Source organism: Zeus faber (assembly GCF_960531495.2).
Source record: "Zeus faber genome assembly, chromosome: 13".
Classification (NCBI taxonomy): domain Eukaryota; kingdom Metazoa; phylum Chordata; class Actinopteri; order Zeiformes; family Zeidae; genus Zeus; species Zeus faber.
The window spans coordinates 27,880,744-27,895,952 of NC_137198.1; positions in this window are offsets into that span (position 1 = coordinate 27,880,744).

Sequence of the window (15,209 nt, forward strand, 5' to 3'; positions counted from 1 at the left end):
CAGCATGAACCTGGGATCAAACCAGCAACCTTTAGATTACTAGACGACCAGCTCTACCGCCTGAGCTACCACCCCCCTTTTGGTAGGATAACAGCAGTGAAAATGAATACACTTCCAAAAATAAACGATATATTTTCAATGACCCCCGTGCAACCAACAGTACATTGGTTTAATACTCTCGTCTCAATAGTCAACTAATTTTATTGGAAATACAAGAAACTGAGAATTAAACTAGCAACACGACAGAAAAACCGACTGTGGAGGCCTAGCAGCCCCAAACTTTAGATACTACTATCTAGCAAACCATCTTCAATTTATAATTAAATGGTTACAACCAGAGCAACAATTGGCCCATGTATGGCGAGACATTGAACAATCTGAATGTCAGGAGTTATCATCATCTGATCTCCCATTCATTACCGAATCTATAAGGAAACATAATTGCTTTAAAAACCCACATATGGCAACAACTCTGTCAACCTGGTGGAAATTCCTCAAACTCAGTGGTCACACTGAAAACAATGCACTTATATCCTTCCCAACTTTAACCCAAAGGTATAATATCAGTGGCCACGGCTTCCTTCAATTCCTTCAATTACAGCAGTCTCTACAATTTTAAATCAAATTGTCTAACAACATCCTACAACCACCTGAAATGATTGAACATCTCACTCATATTGGTCACTTGAAAAATCCCTTTTCCAGAATATACAAACTTTTATTATAAATAGACGACAGCTTATCTTTACCTACAATGAAATGTGAAAGAGACCTTGCTGTTCCCACCGATATCAACCTGTAGAAGCTTATTTGCAGCAACACCTTTTCTATGACCCGCAACTCCAAAATGCAACTCATCCAATATAAGATCTTGCACAGAGCCCATATCACGGAACACAAAATGTTCAAAATGGGTTTTGTGGATGAAGACATTTGCCCCACTCTTCCCTTGACACCAGACTATTTTCATGCCTTCTGGCTCTGCCCACCTATCCTAGCATTCTGGACCAACATCACCAAGAAGCTATCAACCCTTCTGGGTTGCCGCATTCCATTCTCCCCATCTATATGTCTTCTCGGTGACCTCTCCTCAGTCGACCCACCACTGAAACACCACCAACCGATTTTGATCGCCTTAACAATGGCCAAGAAAACTATATTACTCAATTGGAAAAATAGAGATAATCTCACCACATCCCAATGGTTGCAGTTATTAATAGATTACATCTCAATGGAAAAACTATTGGCAATATCCCAAAACAATGTTGATTCATTTAATGAAATATGGGCTACTTTTATCAGTGACATAACTCCATCATTTAATACTTGAGTCTTCCTAAGTCGGTGCAATGTCGTTGCGCTTTGGGGTATGTGGAGGCACTCCTGGTCTGCTGGGGCTCCACGTTTGGGTGGCTGCATGGGCGGCTATGAGGACATCCGTGGTGCGTGGGCCGGTGTTCTTGGGGGATCCCGGGGCCCCACGAGGGAGTTGGGTGGTCTGGGTGGTGGCGCCCGCTACTTTGCCTGAGTTGAGCTGGCCTGTCTCCGGGGGTGGGGGGATGGGGGGGGTGGGACGTGCTCCCGGCGAGTACCTGCAACTGGCGTCCGTGTGTGGGTTTGTGGGTTCTGGGGCTCGGGTTGGGGGCGGGGGGTGTGGGTCGCTAGTTCGGCCGCGGATGGGGTGGCTGCGGCTGCGTGTCCCTCTGCATCCCCTGGATGGGGGGGGGGGGGGGGTGGCCGGTCGTGCCGGGGCTGGTTAGGCATTCCGTCTGGTCCTGTCAACCTGAGTCCTGAAGCTGGCTGGCTGTGCTAGGTGTGGGGCTCACCATGTGGCCTCCTTCGTGGGTGGCAGTCTCCTCTCATCAAACTGGGCTGCCGAGGTACCTGCCCTCTGACGCTCTCGGTGCGTGGGGTGCTCGTCACTGGGTGGTCGGGCTGAGGGTGGGGGAGCCGTCTGCCGCCCTCTGTTCTGTAGTCCGTATGCTCAGCGGTTGGGGGCTGACCAGGGGCCTGATGGGGACACAGAGCTGCCCAACATGGCGAAGGCACATGGCAGACGCTCTGCGCCCTTGGCTGATCGCTGTGGGTTGGCTGCCACCAGGTACGGGAGGTGGGCACACTGGGTCCGGGGGGAGGGGGTCTGCGTGGTTGCTCCCCGGCCTGCTGCGCCGGTGGATCGATCCGGTTGCAACTCGCCTATCTCTCCCAGTGCCAAAACTCATACTCAGCACATACACCACACAATAGACCGAGGGCTTGCGAGATGGGCGGGGTACAGGCCATGTGGGTGGGGATGTGGCGGGCAGCTGCCATCTTGCCTGTCACGCTCCTGCCCAAGCGTGCTTGTCGTCAGTCCCAAAAATTCGCACATTATCTTACAACACATACAGTGGCACACCAATCCTACTCCGAACAACACTCTATTATATCACGGCCTGCGGGACTGGAGGGTGCGAGTGATCCCGGTTCGACATGCCTGAAGGACTCGCACCCCCAACCCCGCAATTGTAACTGCAATTACCAACAGCACACATTGAGAGCTGGGGTTTTTCCTTTTATTTTTTTTTCTCCCCAGTGTGGCCGGTCGCTGGCGGGTCGGTGTGGGGGCATGGTTGGGCCCCACCTCCTGGCCTGGCTGGAGTCCTGACGGCTTGCGCCTGGTGGCTTGGGATGTGCTGCGACCTGGCGGAGCTGCGGAGAGCGCTGCCGGGTGCCTTCTGGGGCCCCTGGGAGGACTGCTTGTCATTGTGGGTGTGGGTTGGGGTGTGGGGGGCAGCTGTTGGCCTTTTGCTTCTGCGGCAGGGCTTCTCCGCGGCGGGCGCCCCGGGTGCTGGGGGTGGCGGAGGGCCTGTATACCTGGCAGCCTGCCAGCATCGCGGGGGGGGGGGGGTGTAACATCGCGGTACACCGCGCTGGGCACTTGCTGCTACGCGAAGTCTAGTCGGCTGCGGTGGAGCGGGCCTCCCTCCTTGTGCGGGGCGTGGGTGGGGGGTCTGTCTGTCACCGTGGGGCCGCGATCCAGGCCCGCGGTCCGTGCCTTGCGCCTGTGCCGGCGGCTGTGTCTTGTGCCTGTGCCCGGGGGTTGGTCTCCCTGGGACTTGGTCATGCTCCTCGGGCTGGGCGTGGGAGTTGCTGGCTTCTCTGGGGCATGGGGATCTTCCGTGGCCTCAGGGCTGGGTACCCAGGGATCTCATGCAGCCGGGGGATGTCCGCGGGGCTGTGGAGATCGGGGGGCTTCGGAGCCCCTTGGGTTGCTTGGAGGGGCCACGACATAATACCGACCTTCTACCCCAGTACCAATTGGGATAAGTCATGTACACTCTCTGGTGGACATCTTACACACACACGCACGGGCGCACGCACACCTGCTTGTAGTGCACCCCAGCAACCTGGGGTGCTTTCCTCTCTTTTCCTCCCTCATTTACTGGCATAACTTTGACAGGAAGAGGCCACGTGACCAGTTGTAGTTCCAATTTTCCTGGACCTAATTCAGTTTTTCAATACATGTTGTTGTCCAATATTCATGTTTTTGTGTAAATGTTGTTTGTTTCTATGTTTATTTGTCTCACCGTGGTGATTCTCCCCCTCTTGGAGTACTGATCAGTTGTTTATAGACCCAAACATGATAAATAGTTCTCCAAAGAGGGGGGTTGGTGGTGACTCTCCATAACCAAAACTGTGCTCTTGTCATTCTACAGGTCATCCACAGGACAGAGTTATTGCAGCAGTTCTTGATGATTTAATAATTAATAAAGAGTTGCATTGCAGGTTGAGAACTTGAACTCCACTTACAGACTAACTCTGTCCTAGATGCAAAGGCATACAAATACTCTGTGTTGTATGCCCAGCATGCTGACAGCACAGGTAAAAAAAAATATAAAAAAATGAGACGACGCTGGTGGCGGTAGAGAGCGTCTTGGTGCCCCTGATGCCATGGTGGACTGTGCCTCCAGTTCATCCTTTTTCTTCATATCCTCATGCAGACTGTTGATGTCTTTAAAGACCGACTTCTCTAAAGCACTGAGTCTGTCGACCAGGCGCAAACTGTTCTCACAGTCCGAGAAGGTAGGCATCGATGCTAACTAGCGCTAGCTGAGCGCGAACCAAGCCCAAGTCCATGTTCCAAAATCCGTTAAAACAATTCAGGTAAAGTTGGGAAACGATTCAACAAAGTAAGGCAGTCACAAAGACATAACAGCAGTAAAAAATGCAAAATCAGAAAACAAGGTCTTTGGTCACCATACTTGCAAACAATGGTTGATAATCAACGAAATGAATGTGAGATATGTGCAAAAAACAACAAAATAAAACAATCACTACCCCATTTGGACACATTCCCACACCTGAGGGACCATTCAGACATCTGGTCTTAGACTACCTAGACATGATTAACAAGGTAAATGGGAAAAGGTACATGTTAGTAGTCATTGATAGATTCAGCATATGTGAATAAGCGACTGCTTATCATCACAAGATCAGAGTGTGTCTACTGTGATCAAATTTTTGACTAGAGAAGTCATGCCGAGGTTTGGAATTCTGACAGAAATTAGCTTGGACAACGCCTCAGCGTATATCCAGAAAAAGGTAAAACAAGTGATACAGCAGCTGCATGTAAAGCAAAGATTAGGTTGTGTCTACCATCCTCAGTCAGGGAATGGTGGAAAGAGGAAATGGGGCACTCAAGGAAAAAATAAACAAAATTTGTGCAAGCGCTAAATTGAATTGGGTAGATGCACTACCAGTGGCACTAATGAGTTATCGTATGCAGGCTAGCAAAATTACGCATCTAACTCTGCATTAAATGCTCTTGGGTTGACCCATGCATTCACCTACCATTTGAGGACCCCATAAGGGACCTCCATTGGAGCAATTGCAAATGGAAATAAGGGAATATATCATACAATTAACTTCCATACATAAGCTTATATTCCAACAGGAGAAACGCAGGGTTCCAGAGCCGAGGCAAAGCCAGTAGGGAGTTGGAACCAGGTGACCGGGTTTACCTGAGAGTCTTCAAGAGACAGTGGAATGAGCCAAGAAGGGAGGGTCCCCACAAGGTGGTCAGGGTGACTCCAATTGGCATTCAGGTAGAAGGACCCACTACATGGTATCATCTTTACCACTGTACGAGGGTGCCACAACAGGGATTCAGACCGCAACATGAGGAGGAATCAGGCTTGGATTCAGGAGAGCCCTGGCCTGGCAGATTCTATCTGCCCAAGGAACGACTGTGAAGGAGACCTGAATGAGGACCTCACCACCATCAAAATGGACGACATGGCCTGACAACCAAATGACGCAAAAGGAGGATGACTATAAACCACCCCATGCCGCAGCAGCCTCAAGGAGTGAACTATTATTAAGATACAATCAAGTGGTAGAACAGACAACAGGAAACACAGCTGGAATACTTATACCGATCCCAGCACAGCTGCCTCAGGAAGTCTTGCGATTTGTTGCAGTACATGAAAAAGTAACAGACAGGAAACTGTGTTTGGGCAAAAGATCCAACAAGAAATTTAGAGGCCATAACTGATCTTGGGTGTAACATGACTATAAGGGTAGTAGGTTTGGCCAATGGGGAATTTGGCTGACCAAGATAGCAGTGATGGTAGAAATAGGATTTGTAGTAGTTTGCATAATTTTCTGCTGTCTCATCCCATTATTAAGGTCCTGTATAAGCAAAATGATAGTTGCCCAAGTAGGCGGCCAGGCAGCTGTGCGGCAGACCATCATTATGCCGGACCAGCATGTGCTAGCTCATCCAGTGGCTGGCCAACCAGGACATTATGTCACGCAGGAAGGGATGCCATGCAATGGCCACAGTGGACTCCTCGACCCCCCTACAAGAACCCTGACTGAGTGTGGCCATTTGGATCCGATGCGGAGGCTTCGTGCATAACATATGCACAGATGGTCCACATAAAGAGTACTCTCCATGCCTGATTAGGAAGGTTTCCCTTACCCCTGACACTGGCTGCACCCCACAGCAGGACTGATTTGGGGTTATGAATAGGTATAACCCTTGCACCCCCTCCCACACTTACACTGACGCGGGCATGGCCCCACAAGTACACAACACTATGGATGGACTGGGACTACGGACTTACAGCCAAGGCTTTGGTTTTGTCCGATGGCCTGGTTCGAAATGGACTCCTCGACATAATGTTAATGTTACCAAGATGATGTATCCTTATGTAGCCTTATGTTAATCTATGCATGATTGTATCATTATATTATATTGCTATTATATTATTGATGTGTCACGATTGTCTGAACTCAGGACCTGCTGTATTAAGGTCTTATATTTGGTAATCTTATTCCATTCATACCACACTATAGCTGGTATTTGCATAATTTTCCATCATGAACAATAAGAGTGTTATGGGTGTCTACAGCTTTATCTGATAACCAAATATGAATCCTTTTGTGATACATACAGTCATATGCATCCCTGTAGTGAAACGGCGCAGGTTAAGTGACTCCTGGGAACTTGCCCGAGGTGATGTTTACTCGCATGCTTGGCAATTGTTTTTGTGGTGCTTTGTTAAGCACGAAAGGGGGGAATAAGTGGTAGGGAAACCTGCCTATATGGTGTAAGATTAGATCTGCATGCCTATTATTTATGTTCAAACTGTCATGAAGGGAAACCTAATTGTGGCACAAAGACAGCTGAGAAGACAACTGCTGAGGCATCAGCCTCCGGAAATCATAACCACCAATAGTGGTTTGAAAATAGTGGTGGTGGGCAATACAGAAACAGGATTCCTTAGAGGCGGATCCTGAAAAGGGAACCCCCAGGAATAGGTGTCTGCAAAGGTATAAACATGTGACATTATTGGAACAATCAGCTTTTCTGCAGAACTGCTCGGTCTTCATACTACTTGTTTAAACTTTTAATAAAGGTCTTTTTGAAGTTAATTCCTCGGTTTCCTAATTTTTCTGTTAATTTGTTAAATGTTGTCTTTCCACGACACTAGTCTTTACTGCAGTCTGATTAGAGAAAAATTGATAGGTTATTTGGCATTTCCAATCAAGTTAACATCTTTACTTAAATAAAAAAATATATACATGACAATAACATAGCCAGCATTCAAATTGAGACCATCTAAAACCTAGAAGGGCTAGTATTAACATAGTAAACATAATCAATGACGCAAAACAACAACTGCAAACACACACAAAAGCAGACCTTATGGTGATCACACAGGTGCCATTTCCAGCAGGACTTGAATTTGATTATCAATTATACCACAGCTCTCAGTTGGAGCAGAAGAATATTCAGATGGCAGTCATTCAGTTTGATGTTTTGTCTGATGCAGTGACATCACTGAATGCAGATCCAAAGGAGCATAGTTGGCTAGGCTCCTCAACTGTACACAACACCACTTTCAGTTGTGCGTTTGCGATACTTGGAGGCCAAAAACGTCATGTTTGTTGATGGAGGGAAGGAGCAGCAGATGTCAAAGCTTGCATTTCATTTCACATAAAATAACTTTGTTCATTGTTCAGAAAATGTACCAAGTTTCAGCCTGATGTTGACTAAACTAGGTCTCTGTGTAAAAAGCCTTCACATCCTCTGTTCCGGCCGTGCAGGAGAAGGCATGTCGCTCAGCAGGATATCAGGAGAATAAGAATGTCCTTTGGGCCTCAGTGAAGCCCTGGGGTGCTTAATGTGTTTGTTGCAGACATGGTCAGAAGATGAAAGAAGAGGTCTACCACAGTAACAGGCAGTGTCATAAAGAAAATCACTCCAGGGTTTTCTGATAGTAGTGTCCCCAAATGCTTAAAACTGCAGAAATACAACACTGAATTGACGGATTGGTTAATATCCATCTATACACAATTACAACAGTGATCAATTCACAAGATATTTTCAAATTTAGACTTTGAATTATGGAATTCCCAAATTATAAGCCACTGTAACGGAAAATGTATTTCACATTTAGTTTAGTGTTTCAATTTTTAGTAAGTGAACATACATTACATTACCTCTCTAGTGTACAAAACAAAGCAATTATTCCTCTTTGTTAAACTACTTCCTAAGTTTTATACTGTATATCAACAGCTACATTATTCAATGTCATGTCGAGATCACTTCTAGAATAAAAAAATATATAATAAAATAATAATGATTATGCTGTTCAATTATACTTAAATACTTATATATACTACACTTATACTTCAGCCTTACTGAAAAATGTAACTGGTAAGGATTTGAACACATAAACACTGCTATTTATCACACCAAAATTGGCAATTTACTTATGCAATATGTATATTTAATGAATACTGTCTAATCTATATTGTTTACTTATTTATCATATCCTTTAATTTAGAATTACCAATTTACTAATGCTTCATGCTATTGTGCCAATCCGTTACTACTGTAACACTGCAGACTACCCCTCTGTGGGATAGATAAAATATTATCTTATCTCAACCAGCAGATCACTTTGACACAAGAACACAAAACAAAAAACTTAAAAAGAGAAAATATATAACTCAAACTTTATAAATGAAAAACGAATGCATTTCTGCTGCTATCATGGATCAAATCTGCTCTCCACAATGTCACAAAAATATTTTGTTGTAAGCAATTCTTCCCAATTTATATTGATCATTTAGTTTTATCAATTTGGAATGTTTTGTGAGAAAATCTATTCACAAAGCACAAACTACAGTTCTGAAAACAAACACTCATCATACTCCTCACCTTTACCAATGTTGCATTAATGAACAAACAGACACTTTTTCCAGCAACTTCATATCTGCTACAACTCACCACACCACTGTGATCAATATCACAATCATCTCCCTAAACACTAATCCAACAGTTAAAACCGTTCAACATCTATTCATACTACCTTAGCATAGACTACTTTTGTTAACTGGCACATAAATTCAAATACATTTGAATTTAGTCTGATAAACACAACTAGTTAACCATAATCGCACATTTGACTATTAATTAAATCATTCAATCCTGCAGCTTCCTCTGCTGAATCAACGTCTTACTAAAATGACTTTTAAAAGTCATTTTTGTTCTTTGCTCCAAGTTCTATCCAAAACAAAGAATCCCAAATGCATCATGTGCTAACTTTTCTACTTTCATTGCCTTTCTCATCAACTTCCATAATCCTTTTAGTCGATCAACTAACTTTACAGCTCTCTCTCTCTCACCTTGCTATCATTTTTTTTTTCAAATTAATTTAAAGCCTTGCAGTATCCTTTCCAGCAATCCCACCAGATATTTAGATTAAAATGCTACTATGACACCAAGGACTCATGTGTAAAGCAAATTTAACATATTATGTACAATACATATACCACGCTTATCTTGCGTTTATTGACACACACACTATGCTTATCTTGCGTTTATGCATTCGCTCATGTCATTGAGATTTTAATCAGCCAGGTAGCTAAACATATCCCAAGACACTGATAAAATTGCTCTGAACTCATCTCATCCATACACGCCCTGGCTGTCCACCAGGGACCTTCCATTGCGGGTGGAGTCACGCAAGCTTGTGCCACAGTATGTTGGGCCCTTTAAGGTTGTGCGGCGGGTCAATCCTGTAGCATACCGTCTTCTGCTCCCCTGGTCCATGAGGATAAACCCCAACTTCCACGTGTCTAGTCTCCGACCGGTGGTCACCAGCACTTTGGCACCCATCATGAGCCCTCCTCCCGCACCTTGCATCATTGACGGTCGGCCCGCCTACATGGTCCGCTGGCTCCTGGACTCCCGCCGGGTCCGCGGGGCCCTGCAATATCTGGTGGACTGGGAGGGTTACGGTCCGGAGGAGCAATCCTGGGTTCCGGCCCAGGATGTCCTGGACCCCTCCCTGGTCCGGGATTTCCGCTGTCGCCACCCGGCACTTCCTGGGGGAATGTCGGGAGTCGTTCCTGGATGAGGGGGTCCTGTCAGGGTTCGCCTGGGTCCTTCAAGCATCGGCCACTAGATGCCGCCAGTACTGCCTCATCAATGCTGCTTTGTTTCACCGGTTTCTGTTTCTGATTACCCAGCCTCATTATGTCATATGTTTCACCTGTGTCTCATTTGTCTTTCCTATTTATACCCTGTATTTTGTGTCCTTCCGTGCTCAGCCTTGAGTTTTTCTAGACTTCTGACAAAGCTCTTGTTTCCAAGCCCACGAAATTCTTACTTGTCTTTTGTCCGTTTTTTTGTTTTGAAAAGTTCAATTGTTTTTTGGCGGTTTGTTTTTTGGAGTCCCATCTCCGATTTATTTGTGCCTTCCCTTTGTTGTGTGCTTGTTACAAGTAAACCTAAAAGTCTCTGACTGCCGTTGTGCACTCAAACTGGACACACGAAGGTCCAGCAGAGCCAATCAGAGAATATCATCGTCGTTGCCAGATTGTTGGAAAATTCTCACTGCGTAGTTGATGAGGTTAATCTGTCCGCTACAGGAAAACAAACAGAGTATCTAAGATATGTATTCTCCACAATAAAGAAAAAGATATAGCCATGCTTCAAAACAGTGGTTTGATCAGTCTCCCCTTACTTCTGTTGAAGAGGGTTTTATAGAGAAGAGAGGTTGCGTGCCATTGGTCAGGTGTCATTTACACGATTATGGCCCACAATCATATCCCTGGGTGTTACCCTCATACACTGATTTAAGAGTCAAACTTCGGTCACAGATACAATCTTGCTGTGCCATGAAATAAACCACAATGCTCTGGGATAGCCCCCAGGGGTAATCCTTATCTTTAAGCAAGTTTGACTGAAGATGGAATGTTATCTGGTCTTTACAATACAGTAGGCATTACTGGAAAGAAGTCTCTTCGTATGAACTGTGAGAGAATCATTAAAAACCCCAAGGCAATGTGTTTTAAAAGCTACATAACATACAAAAAAGGCTATTGTCCGATTTAGAACATGTGAAACATCATTCAAAGAATTTATCTTCTTCATTTTTCTCTCACAAGCCTTGAGACACTTAAATTTTTCTTCCAAATCCCCATCCTGTTGAAAGACAATTACAGCAGGTTTAGAGCCTAATGACAACCGCAGGAAAGAGACATTGAAAAGTCTTTCAGATACTCGATGGTCAGCAAACGCGCAAGCAACAAAAGCACTGCACTAGAATTAAGCCAGAATTCAAGAGTCACTGCAAAAGTTAAGTGATGACTAAAACCAAATTCTTATTGCTAGGGATGAAGCTAGGACACTGCACAAAGATGGTAATGTAACACACTGCATGTTTTCACATGACTAGGACTGCTCTACAGGCAGTTGAAGTGGATTTATGTAATGATGTCAATTTGATAAACTCATTGAGGGATTATGTGGCCAGCCTTCTTTGAACTTCAAGAGTGATGCGAACAACTTGTCTGCAACTGTGTCCCAACACTACAAAGTGGACACATAGACGCACAGAAAAAGGAAAAAAAACACCAGATTAATTCACTGAACTGGCTGTCAAGCTGTGGGAGCTAGGACTGAGCACTTCTCTGTGCCTGGATCCTGGACTTCCTCTCAGCATGGCCCCAGGTGGTTAGGTGCTCCCTCTCACTAAACACAGGATCCCCCAAGGGCTGCATCCTCAGCCCCCTACTGTACTCCCTGTACACACATGACTGTGTGGCCAGGTCCAGCTCCAACACCATCATCAAGTTTGCTGACGACACCGTCATGGTGGGCCTGATCACCGACGATGATGAGAAGGCCTACCGCGAGGAGGTGGCTGACCTGTCACTCTGGTGCCAGGACATCATCCTCCTCCTGAACGTCAGCAAAACTAAGGAGCTGATTGTGGACTTTAGGAGGGGATTACAACTGTGTACGCACGCGCCGTTGGTGATGAATGGAACTTCCGTCAACAGGGTGAGCAGCTTCAAGTACCTGGGACTCCACATCACAGAGGATCTAACATGGACTTTACACACAGACACTCTGGTGAGAAAGGCGAGGCAGAGTCTTTACCACCTCGGTCAGCTAAAGAAATTCAGGGTCTCGGTGAGGATCCTCAAGTCCTTCTACTCTGGAGCGGTAGAGAGCATCCATACAGGCAACATCTCGGCCTTGTTTGGGAACTGTACTGCTCAGGATCGGCGGGCCCTGCAGAGGGTGGTGCGTTCAGCCGAATGTACAACTGGAACTACCCTCCCCTCCCTGCAGGACTTATACACCAGGAGGTGTAGTCGCAGAGCCCGCAGGATCATGAAGGATCCTCATCACCCCAACAACGGACTGTTCCAGCTGCTGCAGTTGGGCAAGCGCCTCCACAGTCACACAGCGAAGACAGAGATGTAGTTTCTTCCCGCAAGCCATAAGGACTGTCAATGCTGAACTCACCAGGCGTCCTAACGAAAAGCACTGACACAGGCCCCACTGTCCTGTATGTAGCATACTGTATCACTGTTCTGGGTTAATGCATAGTGTTCTGTATTGTGTTACTGTACTGTATATCTCCATACTCACATGTTCTTTACTGCACATATCTGTATATACAAATAGCATATACATAACTCTTCTAATTTGTACCCTCACTTTGTATTACCTTTTTGAGTCTTATTTTTATTTCATTTATATTATTCTATTAACTAACTGCATCATGTTTTAGGAATCAGTTAGTAAGCTTGGTAAGCATTGGGTTAGCTATTATGTTTGGTTGAGTACATTACATTGCATTTAGCAGACGCTATTATCCAAAGCGACTTACAATTATTCAAACACCGACGGACGCAGCCATGAGGAGCAATTAGGGGTTAGGTGTCTTGCTCAAGGACACTACAGCGTGCTAGCAGGAGGAGCCTGGGATTGAACCAGAAACCCTTTGATTACTAGACGACCAGCTCTACCTCCTGAGCTTCCTGAGCTACCGTCCCCCATTACTATTGTGTAACTATTGTGCATAATCTCGGGGTGCATTGCAAAGACATTTCACTGCATATATGTATGAATGTATGTATATGTATGTGACAAATAAACCTCTTCAATTTTGAATCTTGAACTTGACTATGAGCAATCAGGCAAGTTCAAAACAACAGTTTTCATCACCTTCAGAGATCGACTCATTGCAGAACTGGATCAGAGGTACCACTCCTACACAGATATTCAGCAGACATTTGAACTTTTACATCCATCTCCGGAGGAGCTAATCTCCAGAAGAATTATGCAGGTGATCTGGAGTAAGATTTTGTGGACAAAATTGTACAATTCAGAGAATTCCTTAAAGAAAATGAGGACACCTAAGCAAGGTCATTGCTGCAACTTATAAGAGGAAGGAAACTACATTCACTGTTTCCAAATGTTGATATAGCACTGCGACTATTTATGACTTTGCCAGTGGGGAGCATTCTTATTCAAAACTGGGACTATTTAAAAATAGACTGAGATCCACAAAGGGCCAAATCAGACTTAATCACATGTCTCTGATGTCCATTGAAAGAGATATTCTGCGCAAATTGGATTTTAGCGGCCTCACTTAGGACACCTGTCAGAAAAACAAGGAAGAAAAACTACTAAAGGTGTGTGTATGTATGTATGTAACAGCAGCCTGAGGGACACGGCAGCCATCTGAGTGACCAATCAAGAACTGGAAGCGTGGTTGGTGGTGGTGGACAGGCCTTCCAGGCAAGTTATAAAGCCTGGATACACCAGCATGTCATCCTTCCAAGGAACCTCTGGCCCCTCTTGGTCTACGAAGTCCCAACCTCCACCATTCAGGGAGAGAAGAGGGTTCCTAAGGAAGTGGTTGGGTCTTCTTCAAAGCTTGAGCAACATAGCTCTACGGGAAGAGCAACATGCTGAAGCTCCCCATCAGCAGCCTGAATGAAGAGTTCCGGGTGACCCGTTCAAGGGAGGTCCTGCAATACTGGGAGTCGAGTGACCCAAAGAGCTCCCAGGCTGGCTTCCAGGTCAGAACAGGTCTGAAGTGAAAGACAGCAGAGGCCGTCGAGGTCGCTGAGTCACGAGACGCAGTGCACTTGTGGGCACGCTGACACGTAGAAGGGCTGCCCTTGGTAGTAGCTCAAAACCATGCTACGATAAGGCGAAGGGGAAGGATAGAAGGGCCAAGATCCAGGAGGAAGTACAAGCATCAAGGAGGAGCGTGCCACTCGGATGGTTGGAATGCGGCAGCAGGGAGCCTGGACAAGATGGGAGCAAACGGTGGAGCAAAAGTTGACATGGGCCGAGCTCTGGAAAGAGGAGCCCCACTGCATCAAATTCTTCATCCAGACTGTGTATGACGTTCTACTAAGCCCGTCCAACCTTCACCTGGGGGAAAGTCGAGTCACCAGCATGCCCTTAGTGCCAGAGTAGAGGGACCCTGGAGCACATTGCTGCTCGAAAGCCCTGGGTGAAGGGTGCTACCTTTGGCGTCATGGGCAAGTCCTTAAGGTCATCGCCGACACCATCTGCAGTGGAATTAACCACTACAAGCGCATCTGCCTAGTGAAGAAAACTATCCCTTTCATCAGAGCTGGTCAGAGGCCAACAGCAGCTTCCAGGTCCTCCTCCCCCGGCCTGCTCTCAACTGCACAGGACTGGGAGCTGAAGGTTGACCTGGGGAAGCAACTCAAGTTCCCAGTAACTGTTGCTGTCACAACATTGAGGCCAGACATGGTGTTGCTCTCAGAAGCCTCGGAGAAGGTCATCCTGTTGGAACTCACTGTCCCTTGGGAAGATCGCATTGAGGAAGCCAATGAGAGGAAGAGAGGCAAGTATGCCGAGTTGGTGGAGCAGTGCCGTGCCAATGGGTGGCGAGCGAGGTGGGAGCCCATTGAAGTAGGGAGCAGAGGGTTTGCTGGCCAGTCCCTCTGTAGGGCCTATAACATGCTGGGCATCACAGAAGCTGGGACGCGAAGGGCCATAAAGATGGTCACAGAGGCAGCTGTAATTGCCTCAAATTGGCTGTGGATCAGGAGAGAAGAGACATGGGTGAGGTAGTGCCACCAGGACACAAGCCGAGACTTGATCAATCCTGGCTGGGCCGCCTGGGGGAGGGTGTCTGTTGCAAGACCCGAAACACCTAATGAACCCAGGATACAACACTGTTGATGTGTCCAGGTGCATCGCATATATATATGCAATAAGTATAGTATATGCATAAGTATATATATATATATATATATATATATATATGTATAAAGTTTTTCAAGATTCAAGAGGTTTATTCGTCACATGCATATACATACTTTCATACATATATGCAGTGAAATGTCAATGCAGCGCACCTGGT